Below are 24,808 nucleotides of genomic sequence, written 5' to 3'. Positions count from 1 at the left end.
ATGATGCAAATAAAACACGTAAAACATTTGTTATTTTCCCAAGTATGCGTGGAATCTCAAAGCAACGAACTCCCAGATCATCTGATTAGGAGAAGGTATACTTATTTCCTGAGAGGTCAATTCAAGACATGTGTTCGATAGATAAACTCTGTTCAGCTGGGGCTCGAGGTCTATTAAGACCATGGGTGAATCTTCCACCTGGGGGCTTCAGTGCAAACAATCAGAGTCCACGAATACAACTGCTCAGTGCAAGCAATCACAGTGTAAACAATGAGTGGCCTCAGGCGCAGCAAGGTTGCTGGGTTAATTTTTCAACAATCTACGACTCTCTCGGGGTCACCTGTTGCTACCGTTCTTTTGTTCTCTGTTGCCACTGTTCTGTTGTTCTCTGTTGCCACCGTTCTTTTGTCCTCTGTTGTCCACATGACTTGGGGTCCCGGGCGAGGGTAGTGTGCAAAGGTTTCGTGTCTTATTCTGAATCTCTCTCTCTCTCTCTCTCTCTCTCTCTCTCTCTCTCTCTCTCTCTCTCTCTCTCTCTCTCTCTCTCTCTCTCTCTCTGCACTTTTAAGTTTACTGTTAGAACGAGACTGAGCCAGCGACACAGAGAAATGTTTAGTCTGATGGGAAAGACAATCAATTCATCCTTTTCCAAATGACTGTGAAGCATACAGACATAAGCATACATACAGTCGTGTTTGTATTTATGACCTTGTTTGCAAATGTCTGAGTTCGCATATATGTGTATAAATTATGCACTCAAGTGTGTGTGTGTGTGTCTATACGTGCATTTTTTATGCTAGTTGGTGCAATCTTAATTCATGTTTGTAGGCGTTTGTGTGAAAGTTTTTGCGAGTATATGTGTTTGTATGTGTAAGTTTTTATCCGTTATCATTGAGATATAAGTGACATTCTCTCATCTTGAATATCAGTGCTCTGTCCATATCTCTAGATTAGGTGAAGATGACTAGATATATCTCTATATTATCCTTTTCATACTTAATCATCCTATCTTATCCAATTTAATGACATACGAATAACGTCAAGTGCTGCTGCCGAATGTCTGAATTCTACCATGTGCGTGTTTCTGTCTGTGTCTATCTGTCTGTCCATCTGTCTGGCGAGGTTGATCACACACTCGACCTACGAGAGTATCAGGTCCTGGCGAGGTTGATCACACACTCGACCTACGAGTGTATCAGGTCCTGGCGAAGTTGATCACATACTCGACCTACGAGCGTATCAGGTCCTGGCGAAGTTGATCACACACTCGACCTACGAGTGTCAGGTCCTGGCGAAGTTGATCACACACTCGACTTACGAGTGTATCAGGTCCTGGCGAGGTTGATCACACACTCGACCCACGAGCGTATCAGGTCCTGGCGAGGTTGATCACACACTCGACCTACGAGTGTATCAGGTCCTGGCGAGGTTGATCACACACTCGACCTACGAGCGTATCAGGTCCTGGCGAAGTTGATCACACACTCGACCTACGAGCGTATCAGGTCCTGGCGAGGTTGACCACACACTCGACCCACGAGCGTATCAGGTCCTGGCGAGGTTGATCACACACTCGACCTACGAGTGTATCAGGTCCTGGCGAGGTTGATCACACACTCGACCAGCCACAAACATGTTAAGAAACGTGTGAAGAAGATGGTGTGGCAGGATGTCATTTACCTTGTGCAAGAACCCATATTGAAGACGGGTTAATTGGGAGGTTTTAATCAGTGGTTGAGAGTAATATCTCTCTCTCTCTCTCTCTCTCTCTCTCTCTCTCTCTCTCTCTCTCTCTCTCTCTCTCTCTCTCTCTCTCTCTCCATCATCGACCATGCTTCATGTTAGGCACAAACTCATCCAGAACCATCATGGAACGACAATGAAATTCACGTCATACATATTTAACCAGTGTCCACTGGCTGGCACACATTCCTCTGCTCCTCATGCATCATCGTAGCTTGAGCCAATATTTCCCATATATATATATATATATATATATATATATATATATATATATATATATATATATATATATATATATATATATATATATATATATATATATATATATATATTTGCCAAATTATACTGAGCTGAGTAAAGGCGCTCTCTGACACAGGATAGATTTCTCAGTGCTAACCTCTATACTCTATCATTCCTACACCAGCAACATCTCTGAATTTCTTGTGTCGACGACCCTATACAACCTGAAATGAGACCAGACTGTGACCTTTCGTCCAGACGTGACTTCATGTGATTATGGCCATTAATCTGATTAGTCTATTGGAACCTAACCTAGCCTTCTTTGTCCATTAGCCTCCCTATGTCTAATGTGATTAGTCTTCACTGTGTCTAACTTGATCGAAAACGTAAGGGTCAACTTGACATGACCTCGCCTGACTTGACGCAGCTTTCTAGGCCTGCAAGTTCCTGCGCGCGATAACCTCTACTCAGCTCATACTCAAATAACCTGACCATCTGACCTGTGCTTGGCTGGCAATCGAATGAGAGCTTCCCCACCTTTTTTTTTAAGCTGAACTCGTGTGACCTGACATGACCTAAGAACACATAACCTTACCAAATATGTGTTTCTTTAACTTCAACCAAACTGTGATTATTCATATCTACGTAACCTACGTTCATCGAACTTAACATGTGTTCACCTGATTTGACATGAACTTGAGTCCAAAAATTTGACTCGCACTGAATTAACCTCATTTTGACCTGACCTGACCTGACCTGACCATTGAAACACAACACCGATGACAGCCCAGGATGAGTTTATTCATATAACACATACTTTATCCAACGCAACCTTACCTACAGTAGTCTACCCTCACCTGAGCCGACCTGGCTTGGACCGTAACTATGGTCAGAAAGGTTTCCCTCTGTCGGAAATGATAGGATTAGCGACCTAAGGACACCAGTGTTTTTCCCCAAAATCATCATACGGTGCCAGTTAATCCAGGTCCTTACATTCATGGGATTATCTTTATATCTCTCTCATATATCCTACTTATAATGTTGACTCCAGTTTGTTCCTGTTTACGCTCACTGTCACTTGTTTGCAGGTAAACCACAATTTCCTGCAACAATCAGGCAAACTCCGGGTGCTGAAGAATCTTGCCCTGCAGGAATTTAACATTATAACTCAGGTTGAAGGTGTTAATAAAGAAAAGAAATATGATAATAGAAATTGGAAGACAGGGTGATAAAGAATAGCGAAAGAATAAGAAGAGATAATTATAAAGGAATGCTCCAAGAAGACAATAAGGGAAAAGAGCGCTAGGAATAGAGTCCTCAGAACATATACCGACGCCTCTAATAACCATTTATCATCGTAACCATCTGAGCCACTGAGTAAGGGCTGCCTCGTGGACACAAGGAGGGAGAAAGGAGGGTGTGAGCACGACCCGACCATGGAAGGGGAATAGATTGCAACACTGATGAGGCAAGACTCTCACTCTCTCTCGCTCATATATATATATATATATATATATATATATATATATATATATATATATATATATATATCTTCGGGACTAGATGAAGAAGGTACCTATTTGCTCACATCCATTCTTTAGCTGTCCTGTATGATGCCCCAAAACCAGGGCGCCCAGTCTTCAAACAAATCCCACAGATCTTACCGTTGCTTTCCCCTGACCGTTTCATATTTCCTGCATCAGCCTATTGATGGCCCGTCGTCCCCTGTATACCACATAATTCCAAAGTACTCTGTCTTGCACATGCCTCGCACCCTCTTACGTACTCAGGCCCCGATCACTCAACGCATTCTCCACTCCACCCTTCCGTCTCATCCTCTTTCTCACAGAGAACGATTGAGCTATGCTTAAAGGGATGACCCAGGTAAGTCTCTTTGCCTTCTGTACGAGGACTTTGATAACATTACCCTTTGTTAAAAGCATTTTTGACGGGGATGGCCACCGCTAGTCATCCTTGCCCCACACCTGACCAACGATAGTCATCCTTGCCCCACACCTGACCAACGATAATCATCCTTGCCCCACGCCAGACCAACGATAGTCATCCTTGCCCCACACCTGACCAACGATAATCATCCTTGCCCCACACCAGACCAACGATAGTCATCCTTGCCCCACACCTGACCAACGATAGTCATCCTTGCCCTACAACAAAGCAATCGTTGATCAGATCATTTCTCTGGCTGCATATATGTACACAATTTCCTCCAAGCTCAGAAAAATAAAATTCTATATACAGCAGCCGATGTTCCTGGGGCTGTAATTCACGGGACAATGCGAATCTGTGAACAATATACATCGGGCAGGAAGAGATGGCGTATTTTCGTCTTTCAGAACTTGGCTGTGTATACCCCTCTGTGTCTGAAGCCTAGCATTGTGAATAGACCTTCATGGCTCAGCTTGTGGGCTGGACAGATAAATCTTTTAGTATCTTTTACATCGCAGGGCTGCTAGTCTAAGGCTATTCTTTTCATATTCTCTGTCCCTCTGTTTCTCGCTTTTTTTCTTTTCTGTATATGTAGCCTCTCTCTCTCTCTCTCTCTCTCTCTCTCTCTCTCTCTCTCTCTCTCTCTCTCTCTCTCTCTCTCTCTGACACTGCTGTATCTCACCGCTTATCGCATGGAGACGCAGTTTGACCGTCACGTTGATAATGTATCTAACCAGTAGCCACAGTCTTTACGGCTTCCATGGTATTTCGTCCATTATTTATTATATCCCCCAAGTCATCTGCTCCACGGCTTATCGCGCGTTCTTTCACCTAAGTTGGCAGCTTCTAGTCAGCTGGTCACCATAAAAGAAAGCGCAAAGAAAACAGGAGAGTGACAACAAATTTTTGACAGTATTGAAAAGGCTTAAATACGAAGTATTCGAAATATTTTAAATATTGTATAGTTAGACGACACTGAAGTTCTTGTAGACATGACACCGTCATGAGACATTCGGTAAACAATTGCCCACGAGACAGAGCATGATGGCGTCAACATACGACTGTCATTCACTGAGTATGACGATCAAGAGGTGTTATTACGTTGCTTCAGGTCTATTTAATCCATATATAACAAAAAAGCTTTTTTTTACATGAGATTAAGGGGTTACATTCCAGTGAAGACGGGCAAGTAATATGCACCATTAAGAGTGATTCAGACTCCATGAATCTAAAGATATTGACAAACCTTTAATTTACTTTAGATATGGAATGTCTGTTGTACCTTCAACATAACGATATGATCCTTGAGCGTGATGGTGTGTTCTGGCCTGAGCCTTTAATCAAGGGTCAGGTCAAAGTTCAGGCCATCGTACCCAAGGGTTGTATCGTTGTGCTCAAGCCATACCTTTGTGCTCAAGGGTCGTACCGTTGTGCACAAGAGATGGATATAACAGGAGTCAGTGCTATTCATACAAGGGTGTCATCATGATCTATTAACAATCTAGCGTGGTAGAAAATTACTCAAGACTATATACCAAAAGACCTGAGGCAGGACACAAAGGTAAGACGTCCACCCTCTAGGCCTCTCTGTTTTCAGCCAGCCGACGTTGGCTGGAGTTGGGGATCCCCAAATTCTGCATTGCTGTAATGGGCTCAACCCCACCCCAGTGGAAATGGGCGTGGGATTGAGAGAGAGAGAGAGAGAGAGAGAGAGAGAGAGAGAGAGAGAGAGAGAGAGAGAGAGAGAGAGAGAGAGAGAGAGTCTATGAGACGTACAGAACACAGCACGTAAACTGTGCCCGAAGAGTCTGCCAGAGTACTGAGCTCTGCAGCGTAACTATAACATGCAAAGGCACACTGATGTTCCACACGCATTCCCAGGAAATAGAGAAGGCGATTCATTTCCCGTGTACTTCCCCTGTACATACCAGCTCTGACCTTCACACATGTGGGGGAGGGGAACAGGTGTGTGTGTGTGTGTGTGTGTGTGTGTGTGTGTGTGTGTGTGTGTGTGTGTGTGTGCGCGCGCGCGCAAGAATAGCATATGTGTGCAAGGTGAGCACAAAAGCTGAGGCGTTACGGATGTGTAAATGGTGTACACTTGTCTGGCGTAACACAAAGGTCATTCAACAGAAGTAAGATATGAGAGAAACACCTGCATCTTCACCTGCGTCTGTGTGATGACCCTGCAAGTGACCACTAGTGTATTGGGCAGCACTACCAACCATGTCAGGCCTTATCCTGACGACCTGAATGAGAGGCAATGTGAGCTTAGTGACCAAGACTCGGGCCGTCTGAGCTGGACTCATTCCTGCGGGCCTCGGGTCCTGGATTAAACCAAATTAATTTGAGACTTTCCTCCGTGCTGGCGGACACGTCCCACATAGCCTGTGTCAGAGGTAATCTAAACTGCACAGCTGATCTGATGTGAATCATATCTTGTAATTCATATCGGATGATCAGCTTTGTATAGTCTGAAGCAAAGACATTTTCTTTGCGTGTATCGTAGATTGTAACATCTAGTTTGTGTAAGCTGCAGAACTTGGTACATTCTTTTGCCTTTAGACTTGCAACGAGTTGCATGACTCTGCATATCACGGTGAAATAAGCCCCTGGCTTCATAATTGGTTCAGTGACATCAGCTTTGAGATTGGACCATTGAAGATTACGTCGTTCCAACCTGTCAGAGAACCTTGGAACTAACTGGACCCTGAAAATATCTTTCCCTGTGGCGTCAGCGATGGTGGCGACGCCAGGTACTGACTCTGCAGCAACAGATTTATATGAAATTCTTGACCAAAGTCGTACTTCTGAGGAAGCTGCTTGGCTGACTGAGTCAAGTGATGTTTACCATCGTTCTTGTGGGAGTTCAAAGGTTTTGATTACAATATATACATTTAGTCGAAAATAGAGTAACACGTTTTTAATCTAATACTCTGTTGCCATCCATCCACTACCACATACTCCCCACCACAACCCTCCACGACCACAATCCCCACCACAACCCTCCACGACCACAATCCCCACCACAACCCTCCACGACCACAATCCCCACCACAACCCTTCACGACCACATACTCCCCACGGCCACCACACAGAGCCACCGCTGCCAACACCCTCTCTCCCTCCGCTTTGATGTATATCTAAATTCAGTTTCCTTATGTCTTCCCTTCGACAGCCATCCCGACACATAGAAAATGGACGGCGCGTAGGGTAGTTACAAGAACTCAAATAGATTTTGAGCGTAGTGTTTCCTAATGCAAGTAGAAGGGCGAAAAGAAAAAGAAGTGTTCTCGGCTCCGAGATGAATATTTGAAATTATATCAATAAAGAAAAAGAATAAAGTCAATTTAGGAGAGAAAATTTGTGGGAAAACAAGGAGAAAGGTGAAATATGAAATGAGAAATTTATGAGTGCTTATAGATAGAATGATAAATAAATGAGAAATTTATGAGTGCTTATAGATAGAATGATAAATAAATGAGAAATTTATGAGTGCTTATAGGTAGAATGATAAATAAATGAGAAAGTATAAGATTAGTCTGCCTGACAACACATGAGTGTAGAGTGTAATGGTAGACCGTCGAGCGTGAGAACACAAGTACAGAATATTGTCAGACTGACATGATTCACAACATCCAAGCGTTGACACGAGTGTCGTGCTTGTCAATAGTCAAGTGTTAACATGACCGACTTGAGTGACATTACTTAAGCGTTAACATGAGTTACATACACAACAATGTAGGGAAACGTCACGAATGTTTCTAGTGTTTATATCTTCCTAACAAATCTGTTTAGTTTATGACGAAATATGTGACCTACATGAGAACTCCTACAGATGCTATTAGTAAGAAGAAATTCTTTAAGAAGACAGAGAACTCCCATATTCATAAGATGATCAGAAAACCTTGTTTCTACTAAAAAAAAAAAAAAAAAGACATTTGTAATGAAAGATTAAATTTTTGATGCATACAGATGAAAACAGTGCTTCATTGTCTGGCCCTCACCAGTAATGTAAACACGAGTAAGGCGATCTTAACGATGGGAAAGGAAAAAAGTGGAGTGCAGAACTGAACCCAACCAATGTGGGCCTTGTATCTTGTGTTGTGAGAGGAAACACTATTGTTAAGCATCTCTGAAGACAGATAGTTTGTTCTGGGCCATGCATTCCTTGGCTTAGATCTTTTGTAAGATACAGAGACAGATACAGTTGCAGAGAAACCGTACAAATAGGTAGTTACACACTCTCTCTCTCTCTCTCTCTCTCTCTCTCTCTCTCTCTCTCTCTCTCTCTCTCTCTCTCTCTCTCATACACGGAAACATGCGCAGAAAAAGACACACAATCAACAGACGCACCAGACCTGCTGCTTCCTCCAAATATTGTATTTTCCTTCAGCAGAAACACTTGTCTTCCTTGTGTTCTCTGTGTTGCATAAATCTATGGAATTCCTTGATGAATGTTTGTATTTGCAACACCCTAATGCACGGAGTCCACACAGCCTCTCACCATTGTTGTGCCTGCGTCTGTATACCTATCTCGTACTCTAACCCCGGAAACTGTATCTCTGTCTCTTCCTCTACCCTCTGCCCTGGATGCTCTATCTCTATCTCTTCTTCTATCCTCTGGTCTGTCTCCTAACTATTCACTCCCCCCATCACAAAGCAAGTCTTTTCAATGCAGTCATTTCACCAGCTGTTCCTTTAGGTATTTCGCCCAAATGTACATTTCCCTCCTCTTTTGTACATGCAGCGTTTACAGTTCTGAATCTATTGAGCCTGATTTCTTTTACGTGAATCCCCACAGCTAACATTCTTTTCCTCAACTATGTTATCAAATTCATTACTCATCGAAAGTCGCACATCTGTCGCTTAAACATCAAAATCTTTTAACAAAAGACGTTAAATCAAATTTTCATACATGAAAAAACACGAAGCATTATTCCAAAACATGATCTCGTCTCGTCAGAGATTTTAAATGAGAGACACCGTCTCGCTTGGTTAAACAGCTCTCCAGTAACACAAATCTCGACTTGTGTACTTTTATTATTCTTGTTTTGCCCTAGACCATATCTTCCGCCGCAGCTGTTGCTCTTGCCCACTAACTCAATCACGAGAGACAATGGACGAGGGAAAAGATCTACTTCGAAAACTGGAATGAAAGTGATGGAAATGTGCGAGTTATACCTGAGGACTGACCCGTGACACTATAGATGAAACTGTATGAAGAATTCAACTCGCATAAAGAAACGGTGAAAATACTGTTACCTGAGAATCCAGCGACTATTTGTTTCTGGCCATTAATGACTAACAGATGATTCCTCTGAGTCACTATAACAGACGGGAGTGATATGAGAGAGAGAGAGAGAGAGAGAGAGAGAGAGAGAGAGAGAGAGAGAGAGAGAGAGAGAGAGAGAGAGAGAGACAGACAGACAGAGAGTAAATAGGATGAGTTTGGCGTTTCTGTCAGCTGAACGCTGTTGAATCTTGTAAATCGAATATTTGTTTTGTTTGTTGAAATCTGGGTGTGTCTATGTGTAAGGTTGAAAGTATGTGTACATGTGTGTGTGTGTGTGTGTGTGTGTGTGTGTGTGTGTGTGTGTGTGTGTGTGTGTGTGTGTGTCTCGCTATCTATGTATGTTTGGCCACTACAACCACCACAATCCCTCCCACAACAATAACCCCCATTCACCTGGGCAGTTGTAACATATCTCTCGCACGAAGCGTCGAAGAAGAACACATTTATAGCGTCGTCATTTTCTGTATTTTGCTTCACAATTGAGGCTGTGTGCGTGTGTGTGAATCTCCCCAGGTCCTGACAAACATCCTTACAGACAAGTACGACCATGATCTTGCGTGGACTCGCTTATATACATTGAACTACAGCTTCGTCTAAGAGAGAAGAGAGAGAGAGAGAGAGAGAGAGAGAGAGAGAGAGAGAGAGAGAGAGAGAGAGAGAGAGAGACAGACAGACAGACAGACAGAGAGAGACAGAGAGGTTCACGAAGTAAAATCCTCAACATACAGGCAAAACCTGTGTGGCAGCCAGTATGGATATACAACCATTATTGAATACGTGCATAGTTCATAAAGACGGAGATACTATCAAAGTGTAGCGTCTTGAAGCCCTGGAAGACTAGTCTTGGTGGCTCTTTATGCTAATGTCTTGTGGAAAGTTACTCTGCATCGTTGAAAACACACGACAATAGACTGAAATGTGATACTGTTAAAATTCAAACTTAGCAAAGAATAAAACTGTAGAAGTTCAAAGTTAGAATCTTAAAAACTACTTCGTTTCGCAAAAGTTTGGCTGAAACGAATAGTCTGTATGTATGTTAGGGATAACTGGTAGAACGAGGTCAGTGTTAAGGGCATCCAGGTGTAACAGGGTTGCTGGGAAATAAGACAGGTAAGGTAAACAAGAGAAACCCTTCTCCTATACTTTAGACAAGAAGTAACAGCTGATCAGGAACAGCATAAACTATCTTATTTCCGCCTTTATCTTAAGGGTCTTAACAGTCAGCTGTCTGGCTGGCGATTGTCTGTTCAATATTGCTTTGTTTACAACTGGGCTTCGCAGGTTCGACACCCGTAATCGTCAGCTGTTCGTTCCAGTTAAGACTGAATCCTATTGGCAGGGACTGCTAACTGTGATTGGTGCTTTAATTACCTTGTATGACCTAAATGGAACTTTGGGCAGCAACTTCAAGGTTAGATTCAGTATACATCCTGTAGGGACAATGATGAATGTAAATGAATAGAATGTATATTAATGTAAAGATAATTTACTTGTGATATTTTGAATTTGAAGTTAACAAAAACGTCTGAGAAAATCAAAACAAGTTCTCCGATTTAACAGGTGGGAGGGATTATGGGTATGTAATCTCGGACGGTTGAAAGACAAAACCATTGCAAAGGCGTTAACAGAACTAGTAATCGTTGTCATTTGAGAATTTACACAGATTATAAATCCTTGCGGCAGATCGAAATGGCATTTCGGTGATTCCAGTGATAGAAAAAAAGGAAAAACAGCAAAAATGTCTAAATCATACCGTGTACAAAGAAGTACTGGGGATTTGGTCGGCCTGAAGAAGTGCAGTGAAAATATCGGTCACTAAGGCCAGTGAGGGCGCTAAGTCCTTAAAGGTTAGGTCAAAGGCCAAGTCTTTATGCCCAAGCGTCATACTATCGTACTCAGGGGTCAAATTACCATGCTGAAGAGTAGTACCGTCGTGTTCAAGGGACGTACAGTCGTATTCAGGGCGATCCTGTCGTTCTGACGTTATTATCAACTGCTTCACAATAGTCTTAACTCCCTCCAAGGAAGACCTTATCTATCCACCGTCAAATGTACACCCGGACGCTGGCGGAGGTCGCGCAGTGCAGGAGCCAGCCAGCGCTTAAAAATTGTGCCTTCCGCGGGCAAGCGAGAGAGGAATTATGTGCAGACGGCGAGGCATACGTTAGATGTTCGTTTATGCCGACGTTAAACATCGGCCTCTTATCTTTTGCCGACCCGGTGGATTAGATATATCGCTGGCCCGGGCGAAAGGAGGATAAAACAACGGTTGGTAGTGACGAAAAACTGTAGGAATCAACCGAACACTAGTTTTCAAGGAAAGATCTAAAACAACATTTGAGTGGAAATGACTGGAAAGAAATGTAGCGCATGGTTGCAGAAGCTACTGGCATATAACCTACGATGGCGGAGGAGAAAAAGATAAATTCTACACCTGCGCAAAGAATACAGATAACACCAGAAATCTTTTTCGTGTAACGAGGATTTCACAAGATGGAGACTGTAACGAACATATCCACACACCTGAACCATTAGTGTTCTATGATATATCATTGTCAGACTCTATAGTATATATATTTGAAGTTAATATCATCAAAAGGCATGTTACTCCTCTTACAGATTATAATTTACCGAGGAGTGTAGTATACAAATATAGTTAGTCACTATTTTCTACATCACATGTAGGTAATTGTTCCATTTTGTTTAACAAAGACAGAAGACAAGGACTGTAAACTTTTAAGCCTTAGAACTATTTCATGGTAAGTCTGGCAACAAAAGTCACATATAAGAAAGTCGAAAGATGTCATCCTTTCTGTAGATGGTCGCAGAACTTTGCGAGTTGTGGCTGTTTACAAGACGTTTTAAAAGAAAATTTGGGTCGCCAGAGGGAGTTAAGATACAATCCCTCCTCAGCATACATGACCATAATGAGGTAACTTTCCTTAATAAAAAAATTATTTATTTCTAGGTTCAGCCCATACTAGCCAGTCTGATAAATTTCCTAAAGATATTTTGAATGTTAAATGAAGAGCAACATGAACAAATACAAGAAGGAATACAAGTTTTAAAATAAAATGAATATACGTACAAGAATAAATACATCAGTAAACTGAAAAGACTGTATTATAGATACAATAATACAGTAGATACAAGAATAAATACCCAGGTAAACTAAAAAAAAAAAAAAATGGCTCTATCATATTGTGGTTTTCAAAATGTATTATAGACGTAAGACTCACAGCTCCACTAAGAGCACTGGACGGAGGGTTGTGTGACCAGGGCTCCTGTGTTGGTTAATGATCAATAACCTGTACCCGGCCACTCACCACAAGAAGGACACCTCTCATACTCACTAACTGACCCCATTTTTTCCCTGCAAAATATTTCCAGCTGGAGGGAGGAAGGACTGGGAAGGGATATTGCTTTACGAGTTAAGACCAGGATAACCTCAAGTAAGATTTTTTCTTGATTATTTTGCTTATGAATTTATATATAGTTTCTTACTTTTATGTATGTTTTAGAAATCAAATCGTTAAACTAAAAGTATAAAGTTTTGTATATAAACAAGTGAGAAACCTCATAATCATCACCAGCAAAATGTGTGTAAGAAATGATACTCATTATTTGGATGTGTTTCCGATGAGTTCATCCCTGCATGAGGGAAGCTAAACTACGACAGGTGTGATGGGCAGAGGCGAGCGTGAGCATACACTAGCGACCACAGCTAACCAGCGTGAGGAGACCAAGTGTATGGGACAGGAGACCAGAGGGCGTGTGTGTGGGAGTGTGTGTGTGTGTGTGTGTGTGTGTGTTTGTGTGTGTGTGTGTGTGGAGACAAAAGTGCATGTTTATGGAAGGGGAGGCCAGAGGTCCTGGTGGGAGAGGAGTCCACAGGTCCTAGTTGAGGAGGAGGCGTCGGCCGGTACTGGTATAAGGAAAAATCTCGACTCCCGATTCCTGTGGCTCTTATCTGTTACACTCCTCACAGTAACACAAACAATTGCCCTGTACGAGAGACGAACAACTGCTCTGGACGCCGCAAACAACTGCTCTGACGAGACAAACAACGGCTCTGAACGCGACAAACAAACAGCCGATCTGACGAGGCAAAACAACGGTTCTGAACGACCCAAAACAACGGTTCAGAACGACACAAACCAGGGCTCTAATCGAGAAACGGCGCACAGTATTTCGATATGACTGGATGTGTGGTAATGCATCCAGTGTAATCATCTGTTTGCAGTACACTTCAGTTTTACATGAGTTTACACGAGAGGCAGTTTTTCAGTGGATGTGACATTCTGTTCCTCTGTTTACTGTTGGATGGAATAATTATGGGAAACAGAGGCAATATACAGACATCCGAATCCTCCGTTCTTCTTATCTTTGCCCATTGTTTGTTTATCTATTTGTCAACCTCTCTTTCCTACACATATATAAGCAAACACCGGATAGTATCAGTTTCAGTCTCCATCCAAGAGAATAATGATGAATTTCAGTACGTCACTCATGTTGTGCCGCCAATAGTTCAGACGAACAGTTGATAAAAATGAACCTGGCTAATTAACCCAGGCATACAAAGCACATGACAGACGCTTGTGTTGAGTGGGCATATCAGGTGAGTAGCAGTGTAGGGGCGAGTCTTGTTGACTGAATATAGGTGACTGTAACAAGAGCCTGCCAGTGTATGGGTGACGGTATCGACTGATTTTGAGGACACAAGTGACTGAATGAACCGACTATGAATAGGTAAGTGACTGTATCAGATGACTTTGGATTATGATGTCACTGTGTTACCTGACTGTCAATTAGAAGTGATCATATCAACTGACTGTCTACGTTCTTGTGAGGCATGCAAACTGTGCCTAGTCACTGTGAGTGCATTACTGAATGAATTAGGCTATAATGACAATACGGGCGAGTGCACTGACGACTGCATAAGGTAACGAGGGTACGAGTGAGTGTACAAGTGTATACAGTTAGTAGTGTCATCCGTAAGTACATCAGCTGAATATCATGTTATCGACAAACCTACTGACCTTACCAATGTCTGAAATTTTCATGGTGAAATTGCGATGCTTGCCACTATCGCCTCGAGTGAGCTGTTTACCTTCCTGTTTCTCAGTTATAGTAGTAGTTTCTCAGTATAGTAGTAGTAGTAGTAGTAATAGTAGTAGCAGTAGTTGTATGAATGGAAGTAGTGGTAATAGTGGTAGTAATGACAGTAATAACAGAATCAACAATAAGATTATTCCATTTGTCTGTTACGTCTTTGGTACATTGCAAGGGAGAAAGTTTGTAACAATCGTGAAAGTTTTCAACTGAAGATTAAACCAATATAAGGCTATTAACACCCACTACCCTCATGTGAATATTTATATACAGCTTTATTATAGAGCATTAACATATGATTACGCTCCTATGTCACTGATAATGAAAATATGAATATGGTAAAAAGCAACAGAAAAGTATAACAATTGTTTGTAGTCTAGAATTACAATCTAATTACAGTTTATCGTTAATGACATTTTTCATGAATAATAACGTTCGAACGTTGATTCCACAAATAAAACAAATTTTGCCTAACCAAATACAAGTGTTTAGCTAACGACCCCTCATGTTTCTCTCCCAGGATGATCGGGATCATAAAAACATAACAATTAAATTTTCATACACACATGTAAACAAGTGGTTAGTGTGATAATCCCAGGAATTAATCCTGATTTTGAAATCAGGGGTAACAATTTACAGGCATTTCTGAGAGTCAAGACCTGGTCGCTCAGGATGGCTGGGTCACGTCAGAATGAATCACTGTGGACAGAAGTGGCTACTGTATCATCCCTCTTCCTCAACCTCTTCCTCAGGGCATCTGTTCTTCTATTTCAGAAGTTTTTCCTTTAGTATAATCACACTTATTCCATGGTAATGAAGTGTTGTGTGTGTGTGCGTGTGTGAGAAATATCTTTCCTTTTTCTCAAAAGAGTGACATATTCACACCACGCAACATTTTCATACTGATTGTTACTTTGTTTGAATTAAGTAAGGTTGAAAGGCAAGTTCTGAAATACACTTCTACATTCAGAAACAACAATTTCAACTTGATGAATTCCCGTTCAACCTTTCAATTCGCCGCTGGAGGAGAACTCAGTGTTCCTCAGACTTGATGCGATGAAGACCCAACACAAGGGACCAGTTACTGCAGTGGTGTCATCTGGTTCCCCGTGGTGTGTGAACCACCCACCCGCAGAAGGTATTACATGCCCCAGCCTCCCGCAGGAGGAATTGACCTCAAAGTTTTGCGAAGGACCTTTAGACATATTCTTCCCGTGGTCTCCCCAGCAAACAGACCCTTAACAGGGTCACCCTAGCAAACAGAACCTTATCAAATTAATCCAAAGTGTCAAATACAGACAAAAATTTCGTATCATTAACGATGACAATGTAATTTTTCTCTCATCAACTATCAATCGGAGTCCTACAGTTCTGTCAGTCTCCACTCAGCCTTAGTAATGGCATCTTCAGTCAACAGGACTATGGTTGATGGGAAGAGCCTCCATCTTCAGTGAAGGAAGGACGTCTTCCACTACAATGTCAGAGACATCTCGTCTCCCTGTATCTTCCAGCTGTGGAGATCGGGGCTTCACCTTTTCCTTAAATCTCCATCTCTCATTGTCATTAATACTAGTGTTGCTTACTTTGCTACCTGCCATAAACGCCTCAAGGACGAACTAGAGTCACAATGCTTTATCTAAATGCCTAGTGGTTCCTATATTATCACTAGGACACCAACCAACTGAACTCCAATCTTGAGTTAAAATAGTCACGGAAGGCAGAGCAAGGCAACTACAAAGTGTGCCCTGACGAAAGAACATCAAAATATATATCGTGGTACAGAATAGCAGCAAAAATAGACACAGCGATGGGGAAATATTCAAAGAGAAGCAACGGTAAAAATGAAGTAACGAGAATAATAAAAGGGTGGAAAAGGAGAGACAGAACCTGATACAAAAGAGAAAATCGTGAACATCGCCCTACACACACACACACACAAATCGAATTTGCCCCACTGTGTGTGTGTGTGTGTGTGTGTGTGTACAGGAATAGACTAGGTCTACGTCAAGGGTTATGCCATCTAGGTACGGGTGACACAGTCGTGTGGAGGAGCACAACAGTAAAGTAAATCATGGTTCCCAGTCGCTTTTGCTTAGAAAAAGAATATTTTTTTTCCGATTTTCTTGAGTGCTGGGTTGACACTGATGGTGAACGAACCTCAGTGTTCAAATGCTTCAACAGAGAATGGAACGGTTCTCATTGGAAACAGAAGCATCGCACTGAACGTAAAATCATATGGAAGGAGAGAGAGAAATAAATCCTTTTTGCCAAGGAAGGTCCATGGTGCCATGCACCTGGTGTCTACCACAACAAACTGTGTGGAGGAAATAAATGTATTCTTTTTCCTTTCTGCAAAAACCCAGTAGAATGGTGGCGTTGGTCTGACGCGTTCCTCCTCACCCAGGAAACAACAGTGTTCCCTGTGTGTCCTCACACAGTCTTTGTGCTGGTGCCTTCCCTATCTATCAGCCACTAACACACCCATGAACCACTAACACACAAGTCGACGCTGAACAGAAAAAAAAACTGCTGATCACGACGGCCTACCTCCTCACACGCCAGTATGAAAAAAGCAACAGTAATGAGACTCAGGTGTATTAATGCATTGTCCTCACCCGTGACACTGTTCTCTACTTCATCCCTCCCTCACCCTGCCTCCCTCAACATCCCTTGCCTCCTCCTCCCTACACCAAACCCTCCCACACGTAGTGACCCGTCGACCGCAACAAAACCTGCGACGTGTTCCTCCGCTCACTGAGCCAGCTAACTCCCTCGACATCCCCGCCTGGATGACCCCAGTAATTTCTATGATTCTGGTTAATACGTCGCCAGGTATATGAAGATTTTATACACTGATTCCGGAATATTTTACGCGTTTCTGATGATTCCTTCATTGTCATATTTTTTCAATGAAACGTAAAGATAAAAGAAATGTTCATTACATTTCTCAAATTTCCCAGGCAGATATTTCCTGCAACCCAGTTTGATATATATATCTAATAACTCTGTCATCACTGAGTCAACCTCCAAGAAAAAAAATTATCAATATACGGACGCCAAAGTAGTTTTCAATTTTTGGCTAATTTGTGCAGCGTGCTTGAAATAAAAAATCTTTACAGAAAAATTTGAAATTGTTTGAAAATTCCAGTTCGTGGTACATTTGTCACTGCGGATGATTAATGCTTAGTTTGTGGCGGGTTATAAATGTTTTCTGATAATCTCTGTTTTACCCGATCATTGGAGGTAATGAAGATTTTGCATTAAACTCGCTCCTGGATTTATATCAGTGAATGACCCGGGTGCGGTACAGTGAATGATTCGGGTGCGGTGCAGTGAATGATTCGGGTGCGGTGCAGTGAATGATTCGGGTGCCGTACAGTGAATGATTCGGGTGAGGTACAGTGAATGATTCGGGTGCCGTACAGTGAATGATTCTGGTGTGATACAGGGAATGATTCGGATGCGGTGCAGTGAATGATTCGGGTGCGATACAGTGAATGACCCGGGTGGTGTACAGTGAATGATTCGGCTGTGGTATAGTGAACGACTCGAGTGAGGCAGAGTAAATGACATGTGTGGTGCAGTGAATGAGTTTGTTGTAGTATAGTGAAAAAAAAAAAGGAATTCACGAGAGATAAAAACATAATTTTTTAATATGTATGTAGATGCTAGAGAGGTGGGGGAAAAAGAGCACGTGTCTAATATAGCAAGGCCAGAGACCAGAGAGAAATATTCCAAAATGGTAAAATAGGTGGAGGTCGTTTTTTCTTCTTTTTTCCCCCAGGATGGTGGCTGGGGTCCGTGAGCGATCTGATTGATCTTTTCATTCCTGTTGTTGTCGATTTCTTTGGCTCTGGGTGTGCACGTCCACAGCGAGCTACTGCCGCCGCCGGCCTCGAAAGACCAAACGATGCTGTACCCCACCACTGCCTCTCAACACAAACTTTGCTGACGGAGAGGCAAGGATGTGGTCACCAACTAGGCGAACGACCCGCCCAGCGGTGCAACCACGTCATCCTCTGATGCCTGTTTTGTGTGCCCAGCGCGGCACGGCGGCACTGTGGTTCGGTCTGAGTAACACACACACACACACATTATATATATATATATATATATATATATATATATATATATATATATATATATATATATATATATATATATATATATTCCCATTTTGCTTACCTAAAATCTGTATTGTATGGAGGGACCAGAGGCTTAAAAGAAGTATATGAAATCATGTTTACATACAAGGAAAGCTGTAAATGGTTCCATGACTAACCAAACGCAGGTAGAGATCGGATTGTGAAGTTCTTCCCTCTCTATACGTGTTCATGACCAGTGATAGAAGAGAAAGCATCATCTGGAAAGTATATGAAAACGACACCCGTAGTGCACACGACATCACGAGCCTCGAGAATGGTGGCCTGACCCTCGACCCTTAAGGTCCACAGTTTGAGGTATTACTCTAAGATCGGGTCCGAAGGGCTCAGAGTGAGGGCTCTGAGCTTGGCCAAGTCCAGCTGGTTTCCGATACTCAATGATGACAGCGGTGTCACAACTCCCACTTGTACCTCAGCGGTGTACATGATTTTCTCGAAGACAACCATATATGGAAAACCTCGTACAAAGACTCATATTTTTCCCATGTTGTTCTTATGTGAAATCCTACCACTAGAATATTAATTTGTTAGTCAACCTCATTTCTCTTCCCCATGTAGATATTTCCCTTTCCTTTATTAAGAATTTTCTTGCCTCAAAAAAATGAAAGGCAATTAGAGAAAGCAAGACGAGCGAGAGTCCAGGATGGTACGAGAGACTTAATTGTGTTATGTCAAGGAAACTGAACGCCTGCCCGAGTTGTATCTGCCTTTGGTAGAAATTAATCTCATTAAAGAATGATAACACGACAATGGTCCGAGGAAATCCTCCCCGAGTCAGTTTTGCTACAGCCCTTTAGTCAACCTGACTCAAGTGGGTCTTGAGTCCTTGGTTATAAAAGTCTTGTGTTCATGAGACTGTGGGACTTAACCTGGCTGACTCTTGTCAGTCAGTCTCTAGCCTTAGTTCCCCCAGCCTTTAAATAACAACTGTATAATGAACGTCAGGAAAAATGCCGAGGTTATATCCATTATCACATACACAGTTCTCTAGGGAAAAAAAATACAGGTAATTTGAGTAGCTTGGGCTAATCAGCAGTTAAAAATACTGTAATCAACACTAATTTATGGTAATCTAAAATAATATGACCACATTATACAGTTAGGCACAGCTGACATCTGATAGGACGAGGTGAGTGTTGGAACACAGTGCAGGACGACCAACATGAGCCAAAATCATTAGGCTGATGTAAGCTACAAATATCACATAAATCTAATGTCTCTCAGCTGATAGATGAGATAGCAGACTGTTCTCCATTCATATTTACAAAGTTTAGATGACAAAATTCATATTCATGGAAGTTTAGACTTACAGGATATGTAGATGGCTTGGGTTACACACTTATTTCCATTATCCTTTTTTTGTGTCAGCAATGGAAACCCGATTACAGAAATGCATTCAAAAGCCCATTCCGGGGGAAAAAGAAGGTTCTTGAAAATTCGAAGGAAAGAGGACTTTTGGCTCATTGAAAGACGTTATGCACTGACAGGATTCAACCGTTACGCAATGCACTGGTCAACCAAACCTCTTGGAAATAACGGGACGACCATTTGAGTACGACGGTACGACCATTTTGAGCACGACGGAACGACCATCTGGGCACGACGGTACGACCATTTGAACACGATGGTAAGACCCTTGACCATGATGGTCTGACCTTCGACATGACGAAGGGTGTAACGTCATGGCTTAAGAGTAGTACCACTGGGTTCGAGTGTCGTTGGTGTTGGTTTACGACGAAGATGATGCCTGCCTTAATTCCCGAAACAATGTTAAATCAAATATTTCTTGGTACTATGTTTGTACATACGTGTTACAGATCGTTGCTGCGCACTATTTTGATGAATAATGAAAGGAATGTCTTATTATTCATGATAGGAGGCACCTAGACCTCAAACTCTTCCTATCATAGTTATAATTCTCATGATTTCATGGTGACGGGACCACGTGGTTCACAGTACGACCATGGAATATTCCAATGTACACACACACACACACACACACACACACACACATACAAAAGAAGATTAAAAAGGGCCAGGAGACATGAAGGAAAGTTCAAAAAGAAACAATGATAAGAAATAGTTCGTCTAGTAATAGAACAACTGACAGCTGAAACTCACGAGAGAGTGCAATGTGTACCAGTAATATGAATGTTTTCTAAAAAAGTCTGGGCTAGTGTGATGGTCTTAGGGGCAAGGCAACGTGACTATGTGCTCTTCCCAACATGACTATGTGCTCTTCCCGTCGTTACAAATAGGTATTCACTAACACCACCATGTTCTCACCCGAGTCTGTCGTCTTTTATCTCTGGACTCGATGACCATCATCAGTGTCCGAGTTCCTCCGCTTTGGGAAACGTATTTAATGGATATTATCAGATAAACGGCGGCTAGAATTAAGTCTCGGTGTTGCTGTGTCATAAGATCGTTCTCAAGTGTTTCACTCTGGTAAACATCATTGTTCTATAGCTCTCCTTTCCCTCTATGACTTACGTTCATATGTAACCAATGAGAAAAAAAAAATATGCATTTTGCAAGTGATACTCCGCACTTGCGGCCACGACACCGGATCACACCCACTCCAACGGAGAACCATCCCGTAGGAAGAGACTTTGGGGAAGCCTAACGAAAAGATTAACTACTGACGTCTTAAGTATAAGTATTTCCTTATACTTAAACCCAATATAGCTGATTTAAGTGTAATACAACAAGGTCACTCTCATCGCTTTAAAACTGATGATCTGGTGAATGAGTGTGAACACGTATACATCCGTCATCTACACCATCAGTCCACCTAAACAATAACAATATCTATCATGAGTCGAAGTTCTGTTTCGTTATTATTAGTCTTCTAAGCATTGCTGTAGCTTGACGGTACAATATGTACTCCGTGGGGTAGTGTGTCTCGCTAGCAGCTGTCAGCTCACTTCGAGTTACGTCAAGAGGAAGACCTGAACCTCAAGTGCCACACGCCGAGAACACCGCCGTTGCGTTACTTGAATAATGTTGCTTCGAACTCAGCCCTCGAGATGCAGCGCGAAGTGTCTCGTCATTACACAAGTTGAGTCGCCAGAAAAGGAACGATGTGGAAGTAATCACACACAACACTGGCTTCCACAGAAGACATGCAACACTGGCTTCCGCAGAAGACATGCAACACTGGCTTCCGCAGAAGACATGCAACACATACAACACTCAGGGTCGTGTCCCAGGGAGGTGGTTTTGTGGTTCGCTGCTGAATCTGATGCTTCATATTGTTCATGTATGACAAGAACACGTGTCCAACACACATCAATATATATATATATATATATATATATATATATATATATATATATATATATATATATATATATATATATATATATTGTACTGGACACTTCTAATAAGTAATAAAGATTTATATATCCCATGGGTAACATTCTAGCCTGCTGCACGGTAAGACATGGGTTTAAGTCCTCCTCCCTATAGGTAGATGACACACACATACGTATATATATGTATACACACACAAACACAAACACACACACACACACACACACACACACACACACACACTTGCTTTCACACATCCATTATCCAGCCGTCATGTGTAATTCATCAAAACCACAGTCCCCCATGTACAACCGGGCCCCACACACCTGTCCTTCATACTTTCATACTTACTAATTTTCAATTTCCCGCGTTAGCGAAGTAGCGCCAATAAAAGCCATATTCGATTATATATTTACAGTTGTCCTAAGGCCTCTTGCAGCTCTAGGGCTGCGCTTCTTTCAGTAGCAGGAAAATGATGTGAACTCCTCTGGAATGAAAAGTTCTTTGACGAGACTGTTCTCCCAGTGATGCAGACTGGCCAAAAGTGACTTTTCACTCGTCGTGCAACCTGGGCAGGGGAAGTCCGCCAACACCTATATATATATATATATATATATATATATATATATATATATATATATATATATATATATATAAGTTTGGTCGGTTGTTTGGCCTTAAGAACTGTCAACTGCCTGAGTCATTATGGTCGTCAATCATCAAAACCTTGTTCGGTTGTTAAATACATAACTAAGATCATCTATGGTTATGTCTATGGCTCATTGCACGCTTGAAATGTCAGGTTATAAACGCAGGTTTTAATGAAGTCAACTATTGTCTCACACACTCGCGAGTCACTCCCTCGCCCTACCTTGACAGGTGAGTCTGGATGAGTTTGTGGTAGACGTGTGTGGTGGTGGTGGTGGTGGCGGCGATGTGTGGTGGCGCAGGCGACGTAGAGGTGCTGACGCGACACGGGCGTGCGGGCGGCTGGGTCACTGCGCCTGGACGCCGCACACTTTTATACCTCCCGGACCGCCCGCTCGCCCGCGCACACACCCACCCCCGCAGGTTTCACGGGCTTTGGTACGGTCTCATAATTCTCTCCACCTGGGCTGGGTTCACGGCCTCCACTACTTCTAATATATTCTACTACATTCAAACTATAAGACCCGTAGATTATCTATTGGCGAACTTATATACTTACGAATGATGCGAAATAGTATATGCATATGTATGGTAAATACGATATGCGGTATACATAAACTCGCAATTGTCTTCTAAAAGTTCAAACTACCAGTTGTGTCTCAGGTCGTTCACTACGGGTCAGATGGTCGAGGCTGTGTGTATATTACTTCGTGAAATGAAGGAGAAGACGTGGGTGACGGTGAACGCTAGTTGCGGAACTCTCCACTGCCACTAGGTCCGTCCAGCAACCCAGGCCCCATTGGCTATCGGATAATGACGTCATATTGATAGTACCGCCCACTGGTCAGTCGATGGAACACTACAACAGTCTTCATATTACTACAATGGTTCTCAAAGCTGCCACGGAGGCAAGGGCAGGTCCTGCCGTGATAATCGTAAGAGGAACGTACAAAGTCTTCGTCGATCAGGACACCGTCGGTAGACATAATAGAAAACGTGTAGGAGTAATCACGGATGATAATGTGTCTACAGTAGTTGTATGAGGACGATTCTCAGAGCGAAAGTGATTCCGATTCGTAAACAATGAGTTTCGTATATGGCCATTGGTAGATTATTATCATTATCATCATTATCATAATCATTATTATTATCATTATTATCATTTCATTATCATCATTATTATAGGAGAGTTTATAATTGTTATGTCCACCTTTATTCACGTCTAAATAAAGTGCCTATTACATCCAAGTACTATTCTCGTGTTCCCTAACGGATCCGTCACCTTCAATTTGTTATTCATCGTCCATATGTTTCTCAACAAGCGATGACTATGTATTTGATTCCTTTGCTGCTATCTTTTTTCTCTCTGTTTTCTTAATTCTCAGAACCATCATCAGTATTGATACTTGTAACTATGGATAATCTTTCGATGATCTACTAGCAAAGCTTACGTCAGACACAGGATGTTTTCGTTATGTTTACGCCTGTCTAAATGTAGGAAGCCTTCACAAACATAGGCTTGTAGAATATCATTTGACCAATGCTCTTATATTTGGATAATTATTTTTTTTCTTTGGTAGCCATCGTGTCAATCTCAATATATCATTTCCTCGCTAGCAGTGTTTTCCCTCTTTGTCTTCAGTGACGTGTTGTTCCTTAGCTTAACTTTATAGCATCATATGAGTCACTTTTTCACTATACAGTTTAAAAAGGCGTATGTGTGTGTGTGTGTGTGTGTGTGTGTGTGTGTGTGTGTGTGCGTGTGTGTGTGTGGGGCGCCGCAGGTGTCCGGGAGTGGGTTAGTCTTCCCTATCAAGAGGTAAACAATCACTGTTAATGAGTGGCTTTCACAGTCTCCCCGGCCTGGGGTCCACAGCCTCCCAACCAGGGGTCTCCTCTCAGAAACTAATGAAAAAATTGACCAAAACAATCAACGGCGCCAAATTGCAGTGCTTTATGATTAACCACATACTGTCTAATTTATATTATGATCACAGCCTATCAGAACAGAACGAGTTTATAGAAATCATTTTTTTTACAGAGATATTTTTCCCTATAGAAATATCTTCATTAGCCACGAAGCTCTCAATATATCTCATTACCAAAAAGGGAATCTCATCTTTTATTGCTTATTATGCAAACGCACGTAATTACTAGATTATTTGGCTTTTATGAGCCCCTATGAAGTGATCTTTGGTGATAACAATACATTTATCGAAGTATTTTGTGAGAGGTCACTGAACATATACCTGTCGTATCCTGTGAACCTTTGCTTGGAGACTGGTGAACGTAATTGAGGAATGGCTGTCTCTGTTTGCTTAAATTACTTGAAGGATTTATGTGC

The 24,808-nt window shown here is 42.1% G+C and overlaps 1 protein-coding gene across 1 annotated transcript in view; it reads right to left on the bottom strand.

The window, feature by feature from the left end:
- The window catches only part of LOC139759669 (uncharacterized), an 85,392-nt gene extending 62,569 nt beyond the window's left edge, over positions 1-22,823 (bottom strand). Inside the window, 1 exon segment of the mRNA XM_071682073.1 lies at positions 22,688-22,823. The gene's annotated coding sequence lies outside the window, so the exon portion shown is untranslated.
- Positions 22,824-24,808: the final 1,985 nt, after the last annotated feature.

This window comes from Panulirus ornatus, chromosome 33 (assembly GCF_036320965.1).
Source record: "Panulirus ornatus isolate Po-2019 chromosome 33, ASM3632096v1, whole genome shotgun sequence".
Taxonomy (NCBI): domain Eukaryota; kingdom Metazoa; phylum Arthropoda; class Malacostraca; order Decapoda; family Palinuridae; genus Panulirus; species Panulirus ornatus.
The sequence above is the reverse complement of the archived record's forward strand: the minus strand, read 5'-3'. Positions and strand labels throughout refer to the sequence as shown.